This window comes from Pteropus vampyrus, unplaced genomic scaffold (assembly GCF_000151845.1).
Source record: "Pteropus vampyrus isolate Shadow unplaced genomic scaffold, Pvam_2.0 Scaffold29, whole genome shotgun sequence".
Taxonomy (NCBI): domain Eukaryota; kingdom Metazoa; phylum Chordata; class Mammalia; order Chiroptera; family Pteropodidae; genus Pteropus; species Pteropus vampyrus.
The window spans coordinates 2469006-2485161 of NW_011888810.1; positions in this window are offsets into that span (position 1 = coordinate 2469006).

The following is a 16156-nucleotide window of genomic DNA, read 5'->3' on the forward strand; positions in this document are numbered from 1 at the left end:
AAAAAGATCAAGGTCAAAATGGACATTCATTCAACAAATACTGATTTCACGCTTGAGCTCAGAACTATTAGGGGAATGCTTCAGACAGCCTTCATTTGCCCCTTCCTACCAGCTCTACACCCCCTTCCCCACCTGGCTCCAGCTCCAAAAAGCTGACTTATATGGTCAACATCAGGCTCCATTGCCCTCTGCTTTCTTGTTGGGTTTGGCCAACGGGGAGTCCTGGCAGGAGATCTAGAGGAAGAAGGAGAGTGGAGTCAGGTGCTTCTTCCTCTGGCTCCCTTCCCATGTGGTCACCTTGCATCTCCATGACTGCCAATCACTGTTGCTCTCAAGGGGGCTGATTCAATACAGCTCTTTCCTTTGTGGCTTCCCCAATGACCTCTCCCTTCCTTCCTATGGTGGTAGGCTCTGGGTTACTGCCCCTACACATACCTCTTTGTGTAAATAAACCCTCTTCTGCTTGTCCAATTCAGGTGTGTCATCAGTCTCTTGTGAGGTCTAGGAGTGATAAAGGAAGAATAACAAGACAGATTTGCTATGCCTAGAGCAACAGATATTGTCTTAATCAGCTCTGGCTGCCATGACAAAATACCATAGACCAGGTGGCTTAAACAACAGACATTTATTTCTCACAGTTCTGGAAGCTGGAAGTCCAAGATCAAGATTCAGTTTCTGGTGGGAGGTCTCTTCCTGGCTTTTAGACAGCCACTTTGTCACTCTGTTCTTATGTGGCAGGGATGGAAAGAGGGAGGGAGAGAATGAGAAAGAGAAGGAGAGAGAGTATGAGAATGTTCTGGTTTATCTTCCTTTTATTATAAGGACACTAATCCCATCATGACCTCATCTAAACTTAATTACCTTCCAAAGACCCCATCTCCAATACCATCACACTGGGGGCTAGGGCTTCAACATATGAATTGGGGTGGGGCGCAATTTAGCCCATAGCAAGTGCCAAACAAATAATTCCATAAACATTCAGAATTATAATACAATAAAATCTATGTTGGAAAAGTACTTGGTACTTCTTTCTTGTCTGGAGTCCCCTGAGCAGTTGATATGTATTCACATGCTCTGTGCTGGGCACAGAAGGAAAGTTTCAGGCAGAGCAATAGCACACAAAAGCCTGAGGTGAGAAGGAGCTGGGGGTGTTCCAGAAACTGAGAGAAGGCCCAGGAGTGGCAGTGGGAAAAGTGGCAGAGAGGAGGCTCTGGAGGTGGATGGGGGATATGGAGGGCCTTCTCCCAGGAGATCGGTTTGGCATCTGCATGGGAAGAGAAGCTCGGCCCTCCAAATCCCTCTGTCCTGGCCCCTCCATGGAATGTCCATCTCCTTCTGACTATTCGCTATCCCACCTCCTTGAGTCCTGGGATTTCAGGGTCCATTGAAGTTTTTTTTTCAATTCATGTTTGATCAGTTCATATAAGTCTCTCTCTCTCTCTCTCTCTCTCTCTCTCTCTCTCTCTCTCTCTCTCCTGTTCCCTCTCTCCTTTCCTTCCTCCACCTTCCCTCTCTCTCTCCAAAAAAAAAAAATCAGCTTCAGAGAGGCCTCCCACCCAAGGTTACCTGTTGATCTAGAGAAGAACATGGGGTCAGGGGCCCCTGAGAGAGCTAAGGGAAAAGCCCCCAGGTTCAAGATGCTGAGTAAAGGCTGGGATGTTGCCTTCTGCTCTTTTCTTCTTCTTCTGGGGTGCAGGGTGGATGGGAGGATTAACTCCTTATGATCTGAGTGGCGAGAGGGTCCAAATGGCTCAGAGGCAGAACCAGCCTAATGAGTAGAGGGCCGGTTATGAGAGGTTCCCAGATGCCAGGGCACACAAGACAGAGTGCACTTGGCAGGACACTGTGGAATCTCATTTATTGGATCCGTTATCTGAATTAAGAACAATTCGAAATTATGACCACGAGATAGAAATGAAAGATAAGAGCGTTTGTGGTCATCCTCACCCCTGCTTGTCTGTGTTGTGGGCATTAGGGGACCTCTCCTACCTTTCCTCATGTTTCGGATCATTTAATTAAATTTAATTAGTTCTTCTAGATCCCAGAAAAGGAAGGGAGCCAGCATTTGCTATGGGCTTGGCACCATGTTAAGCATTTTGATCCTGGAAACCACACACAGCAGTTCGATTTCTCATTCAGTCTTCTCAGCAGCCCTACATAGAAGGTATTTTTATCCACATTCTATGGGTGGGGATATGCTGAAGCTTAGAAAGATTGGATAACCTAATTTTAGTCTCTTAGCATTCATCTGTCCATCCATTTACCTATTCATCTAGCTCTCTGTTCATCCGTCCATCCATCCATCCATCCATCCATCCATCCATCCATCCATCCATCCATCCACCCACCCACTTGATCAACAATACTTACTGATCATGTTTCATATACTTTCTGCTGGGCACTGGGGTATCATCGGGGAAGCGGGTACTTGGTCTTCCACCCTCATGGAGCTCATAATCTAGTGGGGTAGGTGCTCAGACCTCCCAGGGCCCCTTGGGTGGGATGTCTCGAAGACCTTATTTATAGCTCCATTCCAAGGTCCTCTACACAGTCTAGGTCTATTTGGGTATCTGGAAAAACTTAGGGCTTTTTAGTGGCACGTGAGCTACCCTTAGCCCTCAAAGAGAATGTGTTTTGGGTAGGCAACTGACTCAGGGGTGTCCTAAGATGTAGGACTTTTAGTGCTAAAACCAGAGAGTCCTGGGAAAACTTGGATGGTAGGTCACTATAGTTCAGTGGTTCTCAATTGGAAGATGATTTTGCTTCCCCTCCCTGGGATGTTTGGCAATATCTGGAGACATGTTTGGTCAACACAGCTGGGGCAGGCAGCTGCTCCTGGCATCTAGTGGGTAAAGGCCAAGAATGCTGCTCAAATGTCCTACAGTACACAGAGCAACCCCCTTCACAAAGAGATGTCACAGTCTAAAATGTCAGTAGTGCCTATGCACTGGGGGCAGGCCAGTAGTGCCGAGGAGTTACTAGCACGAGGAACATCAGTCAGCCAGTGGAGTGGGAGGGTAACTACCCCAGTTTTTTGCCTGTTAATGTGAGAAAACTCTGATACATGTTCTATGTGGTCTCCCTGATTTTCCCAGTGGAATCAAGCCCCTGAGTTACGCATGGTGGTTGCCGGCTCAGCAACACATCCCGTCAGTGGCTGCCTTTTATTTCCTGACTCCCCCCGCTGCTCTCCGAGTGACACTCCCCCTAAAACTACAGGTATTCAAGTTCTTAACTGAACTGAAGGTCTGCTTCTGGTGGAACCCAATCATCTTTATTAATAGAAAATCAAACATGCTCAATCTTATTAAAGTGGGTTGGCCCCTCGGAAACTCTGCCTCCCCCATTTCTGGCACTTAAACTCAGTCCCGGAGTCCAGCTGTGTAGCCAAATGCAGATGTGTGAGAGCGGGAGGCCACACGATGCCGAGCAGGCTATTCACGCAGGAGCTGCTGCTGCATGGCCCTCGCTGGGTGGCCGCAGGTGCACACAGATTTACGCAAAGAGAGGTGAGAATGGAGTGTTGGAAAGAGAAGTAGATGTCAGGTAGGCTGGGCTTCTTCTGACCTGGTCTCACTGACAGAAGTCACTCATGTGTGTTGGCCTTGTGATTGTATATTGAGGCTTTTGTACCCGCACTGAGTGTGGGTTAGTATAGCAGTGTGGGTAAGGTTCCAGGCTCTAGAGTTAGACCAAGGGGGCCTGGAATTTACTAGCTCTTTGACCTCAGATGACTTACTAAGTCCCTTGCCTCATGTGATTGTCATGAAAATTAAATGATAAAATGCACATACGATAGTATGCATTGTACCTGGAATTATAATATTGGTATGTGTATGTGTCCACACATTATATATATATATAGTATATGTGCAGTTTGCAGGTTCTTATAAAGCCTAGAAAATGTGGCCAGCTCATGCTCCAAAGTATATATCTTTAGAGAAATAAGATTCATGAATGCAGGATAAAGACCCTGTTTTCTTTAAAAAAAAAAAAAAATTGTTTCAATATTGAAATTTTCAAATCTACACAAAAGTTGAAAAAATTACATAATGAACCCCCAAATAGCCATCACCCACCTTTAGCAGTTATCAACATCTCACCAATCTTGTCTTATTTATTCATCCCCTAAAATTTTTTTCCTGGAGTATTTCGAAGCCAACTCCAGGCAACAAGTCATTTCAGCTGTCATCTTTGGTTTGCATTGTAACGGATTAAGCCTCATGGTCCTTTACCCAGGGCTGAAGACACTACAAGGACTGACATCTGCACTGGCCATGGGGTCTCGATTGTCCCTTCCCACATCTCTGGGGACTGACTTCGTTGCCCTCTACGTGTGCGGAGTGATGGTTTCGAGGTCGTATCTCATTTATACCCAGGTTCCTGCTGCCTGTGTCTCTAGACTTATCCAGCATAATTCATGTTGAGCGCCTGTCTCGACCCGGGAAAGGCGCTGCTACCCCCACGTTTCACAATAAATATCTTTTTAAACGGCCTGGTGTTCAGGCTCATTTCTCATTTCCAAGGAGGCTTTTGACTGATGACCTAAAGAATTGCTTTCCTGTGACTGACAGGGTAATATAGTACTGCAGCCTTTTCTATTCTCTCCCTCCAGGAGGCTGGTGAGAGCTGTGACTTCAAGTGCCACAGGCTACTTCCGATGGAGGTAAAGATTTACCCCAGTTTCGGCCCGTTTTCCTCTGCTTCTTCGGGGCTGCTGGTTGCCAGCAGGTAAGTCAGGTCCATCTGAGGGTGCTTCAGTGGGATGCGTTTTCATAGGAAATCATTGTGAAAGGCCCCCCTGCCCACCAGGCTTTGTGGATGCCCTCGCTGGAGTCTGCAGGCACCCAATAAAGGCATGATTTCACAGAGACCTTGAACTCCACTGCATGCAAAGACTCTAGGAAGAAGGATGTTTGGGTTAGAATTCTCTCTTGACACGGAGAGTCCAAGCTGCGAAGGCTGGTCATTTGCTGGTCTCCTTAGGCCCTCGGCACTCTTACTTTGTGAAATGCCTTCTTTCCTCACATCATAATAGTATGTAGCCACATCCCACGTGAAATGCAATTCATGTATAAATGTCGAATTGCAGATGACTAGAGGCACGGAACGGATTCTTTCCTGGAGCCTGCAGTGAGAGCATGACCTCGTTTGAGCTACCAGTGAAAGCGAAGGGGCCTAGAAAATGACGGTTCTTAATTCCTTACTCTTCTACCAGACTTAATTCGATATATAGAATCACGAAGGGCCTGAAGAAGTCACCTATATTTTTCAGTCACACTTTTCTGTGTCTTATGGAGGAATTTATTGCCCAGGTTTGGAGTTTTGTGATATAAAAACCAAGTCTGCAATTCCAGGGAACTCACTACAGTGGCAAAAGGAAGCTGACCTGCTTTTAGATGTCCCAGGAAGGCTGTTGAGTCTTTCAGTGTGAATGGAATCCAGTTTGGAGTGACCGAGTTAATTCTGCTTAATGATTGATGATGCTTCGAAGCTCCTATCCCACTCCATCTCAGAAGTCAGTCAATAAAAATAAAAGTGCCATAAATGAGAAGAGCCGGGGGGAGCATAGTTGGCTGGAGGCTACAGGAGACTCCTGAGTGGCTCTGTCTTCACTCTGAGATTCATTGCCAGGTTGTCCTGCTGCTGGCAGTTTGGTTCTGACTGTGGCCCCTTGTCATGGGCTGAATCATATCCCCTTAAAGTTCATATGATGAAGTCTTAACCCCCAGCATCTCAAAAATGTGACTATATTTGGAGATAGAGTCTTTAAAGAGGTAATTAAGTTAAAAGTGAGCACACTAGGGTGGAATCTAATCCAATGTGACTGCTGTCTTTATAAGAAGAGGAAATTAGGACACAGACACACACAAAAGGAAGACCATGTGAAGACATGGAGAGAAGATATTCATCTATAAGTCATGGAGAAAAGCTTAAGGAGAAACCAATCCTACTAACACCTTGATCTTGGACTTCCAGCTGCCAGACTGAGAAAATGCATTTCTGTTGTTTAAGGTGCCCAGTCTATGGTACTTTGTTATGGCAGCGCTAGAAACCAATACAGCCTGAGATAATGGACTTCTCTGCCTCAATCTCTTTCTCTAGGACCCCTCCCTCCCGTTTTGACACGCACAGTCTGATCTTTCCAATTTACCTCCCAGGGGCTGGTGTCTGAACTCCATCTGTAATCATGGCTTGGTTCTCTGTACATATTTTTCTGAAGCCAGCTCTCAAGATTTATGAATATCATAGCCTTGGATTCCTTGCTGAGATGCTGGTATGGATTTTGCTTCCCATCATTCTTCTTTTAGGACAATTTCCTTCTTCCATTTCCTGTGTTTCTTATAGAACTAACCGTTAGTCATAGCTTTTTACTTCCCTCCACTCAACCATGCATCTGGCTTTCTACATGCAACATTATTCTTGACCAAGAAACATTTCAGAAGGAGAATCTAATGGTTCTGGTGGCCAGCCGAATATGGAGAGAGAGAGGAGACAACACTGGTATTGATACCAGGAGATGGCTCTGGCTTGGGCATCCAGGTAGACGGTTGTGAGATTGGAGGAACATGGAAAGAAGAGCAAATTTGGGAGAAAATGATGAGCTTTGGCTTTCATTAGCTGAGAAATGAGCTGATAAAGGTGATGTTTTATTTTAGCAAGGCTGGTTTAGGATCGAAGGGGAGAGTTTGGACATCAGGAGACCAGAGAAGAGATAATAATTGATCCCAGTGTGTGTGTTTGTGAGAGAAATGATGTTATTAACCAACCAAGTCTGCATTTTAAGGATTGTGCCAATGCCAGGTTCAGCTGAGCACGATTTTCGAAGGTGTGCTCTGAGCTGTGTTGGGGAGTGGAAACCAGGCAGAGTCCATTATTCTGTTAGACAGAGGAAGGAGATGTGAAGTTCTCAAGGTTATTCAAGAAGTGAGGGTGTGAGAGAGAAAGATGAAAGGAGGAATGTGGAAGGAGGAAAGAAGAGACATAGATCTATCTCAGCCCTGGGGTGGGGAGGTCCACATGCAGTAAAGTGACCAGGGAAGAGTTCCTGCTGATGTAGAGACAAAGGGATCTTAAGAACAAGATAGCAAGTGTTTAATTTTAAGTTCTTTGCTTTGCTCCATCCCACCTAAACTTTCAGTTGTGTCTCCTAAGCACACAAACTTCTTAGCATAGGTTGCTTTTGTTTTCAAAAGGAAATCAAGGAAGGGTCCAAGAGTGGACATTTTCTGCAAATCAAGAGCATCCAGGATGTGATGCGATGCACACAATAAGGGAGCCTCAGTGGACAGATGGGTTTCATTCCTACTGTTCATTATCTGCCTTAAGTCTGAACTCAGCCTCCAGTGTGCAGTGACTCAACTTCCAGATCGCTGTGTGTCACTGCACACTGGAGGTGCTCAGCAACATTTGTTGATTGACTCAGAAAGGTTCCCCCCTAAGAAGTCCCTGAACGACCCACCTTCCGATTCTGTCCAATGGCCTGGCCTGGAGAATGCTGCTCCAAATATAGTGCAGAAATTGCCCATTGCCACTATGAGGTCACTGTAAGGGAACTGGCTGCACTTAAAGAGGCAAAGTTCACTCAGCAACTTCAAAAAAATATTTTTTTCAGCCAAGTTTCTGTTCTGCTAGCAGTTCTTGCTTGTGACCTAGAAGTGGCCAATGCCCCAGGGAATGATGCTGTCTAAACTTCCTTTCATTTACTGGCCTCCCCTTCCCCTCCCATCACCACTGGGCATTTCTGCTTCCCAGCAGCCTTTGCAGGCCAGCCCTTCCTGCGCCCCTCCTCCAGCCACAACCCTGCTTGGGACCCTCATTCTATCAGATGCAAGCCTGCAGTTGGACGGCAGCCAATTGCAGCCGTGAATGTTGGCATCAGGCTTAAATCCACACTGGCCTCCCTCCTGCCTGCAGTGGGTTCAGTCCAGTCTTCCTGTTCTGACTTCTCTCTGCTCTGGCCAAGGCATGTGCGCAGAGTTTCTGTGTCCAAATCACACATAAACAGCTGGAGTTTGTGTTACTACATGCATTCTGAGCTTTGTGGATATATACTCTGGAAACATCTGTAAATTAATTTTTCTTTTGCACATTGGTTTGTTTGATCCATTAACGTATGCATACTCCTCTCATTTAAAGATATTCTGGAGCCCTCTTTTCCTTGTCTTTGAATGGAAGTGACTACTTGTCTGGTTGCCCAGATCTGGCTGGGAGCAAGGCCAAGAATCCCCTCTTAGACACACTGCTTAGTGCCCACACCCATTGAAAATCCTCTCAAAAATAAACTGACTCATCCTCTTTATCACCGTCATTCATTCATTTACAAGAATATTTAAACCTACTATGTGCCATGGACTGTGCTGGGTGTTAAGAGCACAGTGCTGAAGAAAACAATGGTTCTGTCATCCTAGAGCTTGGAGTCTAGTAGGGGAGATAAATAAATAAACAATTTAATTCACTGATGTAATAGGAAAAGATGGGAACACCTAATCCAGACTTGGAAATTCAGAGAAAGTTTCAGGAAGAAATGCCATATGCATGGGGCTTATAAAATGTTGACATTAGGCAGGGAGGACCAGTTGATGTTGGCATTAACCTTGGCCGTAAGCCACGTTGTGTATCTATCGTACAGGCAAATACTATAATAGCACCAGACATAAGGAAACAGGGAAAGACATTGACTCTGTGGTTTTTCCATTTCTTGTTTCAAAGTATGTTCATTGGCAGCCTCTAAAAATGAAACCGTAGTGAACTGCTTGTCACTTTTTTACTTGTAGAGTGTACTTTGTAGAGTTGAGTCTTGTTCAGTGTCCTTATCACCCTATGGTAAACCTCCAATTGGAACCTCGCCCCTAAGCCTTTCTGGACACTGACCATAAACTTCCCATTGGATGAGCGCCTTCAAATATGTACTGATGGTGGGCAGACAGGGAAAAAAGCATCTATTATTTTACAAATATGAAACCAAATCAGCCAGTAACTTTGGAAAGTTTAGTTAAATTTGGAGTTTTTTTCAAGTAAATAATAGTAGATAACGTTTACTGAGTGCTTACTACGTGCCCGATGCTAAGTGCTTGATACACATGACCTCATTTTGTCCTCATAACCACCCTGGTGACTAGGCACTCTGAACTCTCCAGCGTGGAGATGAGGAGAATGAGGCACAACCAGGTTGAGTAACTTGCCCCGGGTCTCATGGTCAACGGCCAGGCAGGGGTGAGAACTCAGGGCACCTGGCTTTGAAGCCTAGGCTCCTGACCCTGTTGACTCTCAAAAGTATGGCTTTGGTTTTTCATACACAGGACTGAGCTCCCTTCAGGTTTGGAGGATGTTTGGGAACTTTGAGAATCTGAGCATGAGAAGAGAGCACGGAGAGAGAGTGTGTGTGTGAACTGGCACTTCGCAGCTGCCTTGGCCCACGGGCGAGGCTCGAAATCCAGCACAACTTCCCTCGTCAAGCCCAAAGGAGGTGCTCTTTTCCAATTCTACAAAGGTGCCATAAGGAAAAAATAGCATGGGTGATGGATTGTCCATTTGAGGTCACTAATTGAAGCCTTAGGAGAAAGGGGCCTCACATCTCAGGCTAGATATAATCTCTACCCTCTTGGTGGAAGATAAGTTGGACTAATGGGATCAGCAGACATTTACAAATAGATAAAGAGCATTGGGTTTTCAATTTCTCCCAAGTTACCTGTAAGAAATATTAAATGACAGATATGAAACCAACTAAATATATCCTTGGAATACCACTTTCTCTGTCCAGATAAGAAATAAGATGCCATTTGTCTCTTTTAAAAAGATTCAAATGTCCCCACTATATAAGGGATCCATGTCTGGGTTTGTGCCTATGTGTCTTTAGGTGTGCCTGCTTACAGGTGTCCATGCTGGCCATGTGACTGTGCATGTTTGCATATGTACATGCACGTGGGGCTCTCTGCCAGTAGCGTTAATAAAGCACGATGTCGCTGTTGCTTTGGAAACAGCATTCTTGCCCTGGCACAGCTGGGGACAAGGGGACGTGGCAGGCTGTGACATGATTCTGTGTGGCTTGTGATTCTCTCAGGGATGTGAAGATTCTCAGGACGTGGGTTTCTTTTCTTTAGTCCATGAGTATATGTGGGCTATGGGGGCTAACAGGTGCAGGCAAGTCTCTTTCAAGGAAGTTATGAAACTCTCATTTGGAGGCAAGTCTGGAAAAGCAAGACACCTGGGGTACAGATGTCCTCTGGGCCCCCTGCTTCCTACTCCCTGAGGAATGGCACCATTTCCTCTCTTCGGTGAGGTCTCTTCCAGAGGAGGCAGGCTCTGGGCGTGGTGGTCCCCCTTTGCGGCCACAGGGGGACATGTTTTAGGGCATCCTGGGGAGCATCCTATGCTCGTTTTACATAAAGGAATGTTAGCAGTCACATTGTATTTTGGGGTACAGAGGATTTCTGTGATTCCTGCTGGGCAAGTGACATGGATCAACATGGAAATACCTGGTTTGAGTGATGGCCTTGTGAGAAAGCTTGTTGTACAAATGTACACTTCTACAGTGTGTGCTGGTGTACTTTTTAATAAGGTGCTTATTCTCATCCTTTAATAAATAATGACATTAGATCATTTAAGAAATCTAAGAGCTAGATAGTGAAGATCCAGAGATGAAAGATCCAGTCCCTGTTCTGAAGGAGTTCACAGACAGTAGAGAAAGTGTTCCGTTCAGGGGATAATTGTGACAAAATGTGACCTGTGTGGAAAGGGAGCAGTACCAGGGAGGGCGAACCCAGCAGCAGCGACAAGCTCTCCCTGCTGCTCCCCAAGTCCGTTCTTTATTTACACAGCCTGGAATTTGTGGTTTTGACCAATGAGTCGGTTGAGAGGAGAATGGTAACGAGTAAAGCAATGTCAATGTCAATGTTACTTGCGGGGAAAAAACCCTCACTCCAGCAGGCTCCGCTGGGTTGTAATCTGACAGATAAAAGCACTGACTGCAAATTGATATGGCTGTTAGTGACTATTAAAGTGACTTCACAAGTGACCACCGAACAGGAGTGAGAACATGGGTGCTAATGACCATGACAGGAACGGCTGTCGTTTATTTGGTCTGCAGGATGCAGGCACTGTGTGAAGCACTGTGCTTTCCTTGTCTCATTGAGTTCCCACTCGTCCCGGTCCCCAGTACTTAGTTGAGAGAAATGTACCTCAATGAGGTTAATAGGTGGTGAAGCTTCAGGTCTTTGTCTTGAAGGTTCAAAGCGTTTCCGCTGTCCCCCATACCCATGGCGGACAGACAGACAGTCTATGCACATACAATTGTAATGGGCCTTTTAGAATGTGATCAAAATCAACGTTATCTCATTCTCCCTCTTCCCCGTTCCTAACCATCGGATGGGACAAGTTCTTCTCTCGCCCCTGGTAGAAGCTTAGATGGTCCTATAGCTTTTCCAGCCATTCTCAGATAATACATAGTACCCTGTTTACTTTATGTCCCGAAGGGCCTCATTTCAGTAATCAGTGTGTTTCTTCCATTGTAAGAGTTCAAACTCTAGACCTCTGCAACAGTCAAGCTTCGGCCCTGCCCTCCCCCAGCCGGAGAGGCCGACTGGTCAGCTTCACCCTATTTCTCTCCCTATTGCCTCCCCTAGCTTTGTAAGCAGTTTCTGATCCCTGCGGAGTCCAAGTTGTAGAGGGAGAAGGGAGAAGGGGCTGCAAAATGTTTTACTTGTCAGATCTTGTCTTGAATTTGCTGCCATATCATAAGATTGCTGAAGAGAATATCATTGTAGCTCAAAAAATGGCAGATTTATTAAGTTTGGAGGCAAGGGATCTCTGGGAAATTATAATGATGTTTAAAACTAACTGAGTCTCTTTTTCTGTTCTGTGCAAACACACAATTAGAGGTGGCTAGGATTACTTTTTTTCATTTTATTTTTAGGGAAACTGAAGCTCTGAGAGATGAGTAGTTTGTCAAGTTCAGATAATTTATTAAGTGGGAGACCGAATTTTGAGCCCAGAGAGTTTGACTTTAGAACCTAGTCTCTTAACCTCTCTGCTATCTGAAGTTGAATATCTATCAGGAGAGAAATTTATTATTCCTTACCAAATAGACAATTTGCCTTCTTTCTTATTCTAGGCAATATTACCAGACCAGATAGTATTTCCTTTTAATAGCTAGTATTGAAGCAAACCTAATGAAAACGTGTAGTCCGGAGAAAAAGACAAAACAAAGCACTTTCTGAAATTGGATGGCATATAAAGAATTAGGAAAACAAAACAAATCTCAAGGGGACTAATCTGTATAACTAGAAACTATTTCAAAAGAGTTATTTCTCACACTGTATGATACTTGGGAGCAAATTTCATACGGTCATATTTGCACCTGGGAATAATTGTTATAAGAAATAAGGCCCTCCCCCACAACTTGAGGCCTGTAGGGAGAGCAGGATATATCACTGATAATACTTTTTGCATGTAAAGCTGTTATTTCAGTTGTTGCAATTTGTCTCTTTCTCGATGCTTTAGTTGAGCCAGTATTCACAGAAGCATTGAAACGCTTTTTACATATTATAATTCCCCAAAGCATTTTTAGTTCAAGATATTAGAGTATTTCAGGTGGCAGTGGGCATTTTGGAGTGTGTGCCTTGCATACGCCAGTCCTCACCGCTTTGTCCAAGCCATTCTCTCTGCCTAGTGTGTCCTCAGTGTCTCTACTTGTCGAATTCTTACTTATTACGCAAGGCCCACCCAGACTGTCACCTCTTCACAGAAGCCTTCCTAATTACCAAAAACAGATGGGTTCTCTGCTTCCATTGGACCACATGGAGTTTTATAAGTTGCTTTTGCAACATTTTACCTTGTATGAAGTTGCCTGTCTTTGTGTTCCCGGTGGGTAACATAGTTCAGCTTTCTGGCCCACAGGCCAAATCCGGCCCACTGCCTGTTTTTGTACAGCCTTTGGGATAAGAATGGTTTTCATATTTTTAAACCATTGAAGAAAGTCAAAAGAAGAATAATATTTCATGACAAGTGAAAATAATATAAAATTCAGATTTCATTGTCTATAATTAAAGTTTTATTGTAACACAGCCATGCTCATTTGTTTATATATTGGCTGTGGTTGCTTTTGCACTAACACAGCAGAGTTGAGTAGTTGTGACACACAGACCATCTGGCCAGTAAAGCCTAAAATAGTTTTTATCTGGCCCTTTACAGAAAATGTTTGTTGACTTCTGCTCTGGAGCAGGTGTTCTCAAATTTTAGTCTGTCAGAATAACCTGGAGGGCTTGTTAAAACACAGACTGTTGGACCCCACCCCTGTAGATCCTGATTCAGAAGGGCTAAGGTGAGTCCTGAGAATCTGCATTTCTAACAAGTTCCCAGGGGCGGCTGCAGGCTGGGACCCATGCTTAACAGAACCACTGGTCTAGAGGTAAATGATGGTCTTTAAAATCACAGAAACATCTTTAACCAATTGGTTATTTATCGAGCAGTTGACCTCTATGAATCCTAGCTTCTTCATCTGTAAAATGGGGCTCATGACAACTTGGTCAGTTTGATTGACCATCGAGGAGGAGTAGTCTATGAAAGTTCCTGGAACGCACAGTAGAGATTCCATACGTGGCTATTTCTTTCGCTCTCTCCTTGCCTCCTTCCTTCTATTCTCTCTCTCCACCTCTCTCCTCTGAGAAGGAAATATAGATAGTTATTTTCTCACTGATTCTGAATTGTCTTTCTTCATGAGGCTGCTTGGGAATTTTATAGCAGTGTACAGCTCAAGATGTATCTCTCCCCAGTATGGTGCTTGTCATGTAACCCAAGCAAGGCAGGCTGGGAAAACCATTCTTACCTAATTTACTTGAGCACATACTGTGTACAAGTTTCTGTACAGAGCAAGAAAATTAAGATCAAGAACTGAAAAAGAGATCGTCTACCTCTCAGAAGATTTCATAATAAAGGCAGAGACAGAGGGTTTAAAAAATTAATGGTTGGCTTTTAGTTAATTGTAATCATGTGGTTTCGTCTTTTTTCTCAGGGAAGATGATAAAGGGTAAGTGCTTTAGAAACAAAACCACGCTGAAATCTTTAAGGAACCAGATATGCGTGCACTCAAAAGAAATGTGGGTGATTTGAAAGAAGCATTTTTCTTGAGCCTGGTTTTAAAACCATGGTTAAATTAAGCACACAAAAATACCAAGTTTTCTTTAGGATTTTTTTTTTTCCCTTAAAAACTGAGCCATTCCGACTTCGTAAAATTATGAGACTAAAACGAGGTAATTAATATAATTATATTTGAAAATTATAAAGTACTGTTTAAATGCAAGGGAAATCAGGTTTACCACATTAAGTCACAATCTAATTAGAGGAGAAAGTACAATTTGTTGGATGAAGAGCAGAGGGTGCAGAGAATTAGGTAGATGTTGGAGGACCCCACTTCTTTCCTTCTCAGCCCCTGGGAATCTAGGCATCTTAATTTACCTGTTAAGCTAATTATAGAGAAGGCCTTTTAACCTCCTTGCTCTCACATTTCTTTTTCTCTATGTGTGACAGAACCTGAAAGATGAAGCATTGACTTCATACAGTTTCCCTCTACACAGGGCACAAAACCTTAGCCGTTTACTCCCCCTTGTCCTAGTTAGAGGTGCCTTTTCATTTTTCCTTTACATTTTTGCTTTAGTGCCCCCCCTCCCATTAGCATTTTGACGTCTTTGGCTGTGGTGACATTTGCAAATTTTGTTTTCGTCAGTAACCTCCTTCTACTGAGGAAAAAATATTTTTAGGTAGTGGTGTGCTGGTAAATGTTTAACAACAGTCTCTCCGGGAAAATGTATGTATATATTATGTATGTAAGTTAATTGTCAATATTACTGATACGAAGGATGTGTAGCACACAATTTACGAATAAGAACTTATGCAATACTCTTTATCGTAAATTCCGTAGAGCTATTTTTTTCATGGGATGCTTTTGCCGATTTGTATTGAATTCTTGTATCCATAGCCAACCTATGGTTACAATTGACCAGCAAATGTAGTTCCAACATAAATGGGCATTGGTATTTTCCTTCATGTTGACTAGTAAGATAAAAGTGAAGCGACCAAAGACATACGTAGGGATGTTTGTTTATGATGTGAGTGACTCCTTTGCTGAATTGGAGAATAGCTTTTGAATACCGGAAGAATATTTCCTTAATTTTTTTTCTGTGGTTATGACTACGGACACAACACACATTTAATTTTAATCTTCATTATTAACATATTTTTCTATTACTTTCTTAAGCCTAGGTGACCAACAAAACAGAAACGCAAGCCCCGATTTGTGGCATATGCCAATTACTGTGTTGAAAAAACTATTGCTGTGTACTTAGGCCACACCACTGACTTGGGGCTTGGGCCATTGTCTTTCAGTGTGGGCCTTCAGGTGGAGTGTTCTCTGATTCCCCCTGGATTGCCCTCACCTCCAAGCTTTGCCCTCCACTCTGGGAATATCAGTTATATTTCAATGTTTGCTATATATTCTTTGTTAATTTTACTTCTTTTTGCTTATTTCTTTCAACTTTAGGGTTGGGAGTTTTGAATATTTGCCTCACAGTTATTATTCTTAGGGGTTTCTCATGTTTCGTAGAGAATTTCGAACATTGTATAGAGGAAGAAAATGAAAAGCATTCATAATCCAACTTCTCAAGATTTCGATGTAGTTCTATTGGTTGCTTTTCTTCATGCACTCTCATAAACAATCTCTCACTTTCTTTTTTCAACCAAATTAAAACTGCAGTATACATTTATTTTTGAAGTATTCTTATCAAAAGTATGATATATATACTGAAAAGTGCACAAACCCATGAATTATCATTAAGTTAAAATGACCGTGTAACCAGCTCCAGTAGTGAAATGTTACTAGCCCCTCTGAAGCCCCTTCCTTCTGCCTCCTAAAACTCGTACGCTCTCCCTTTTCTCCGAAGTTAAAGGCTATCCTATTATCTATCATAAATTAATTTTGCCTATTCTTAGGCTTCTATTTATAATTAAAGGCATATAGAATACACTCTTGTGTCTGGTCGCTCTTTCTTAGCATTGTGAGAATCATCCCTGCTGTTGTGTGTAGAAGTAATTCATTTATGCATGTGTACTGAGGATTTTTTTTCTCTACTCTATGACTCTACCATAATTTATTTATCCACTC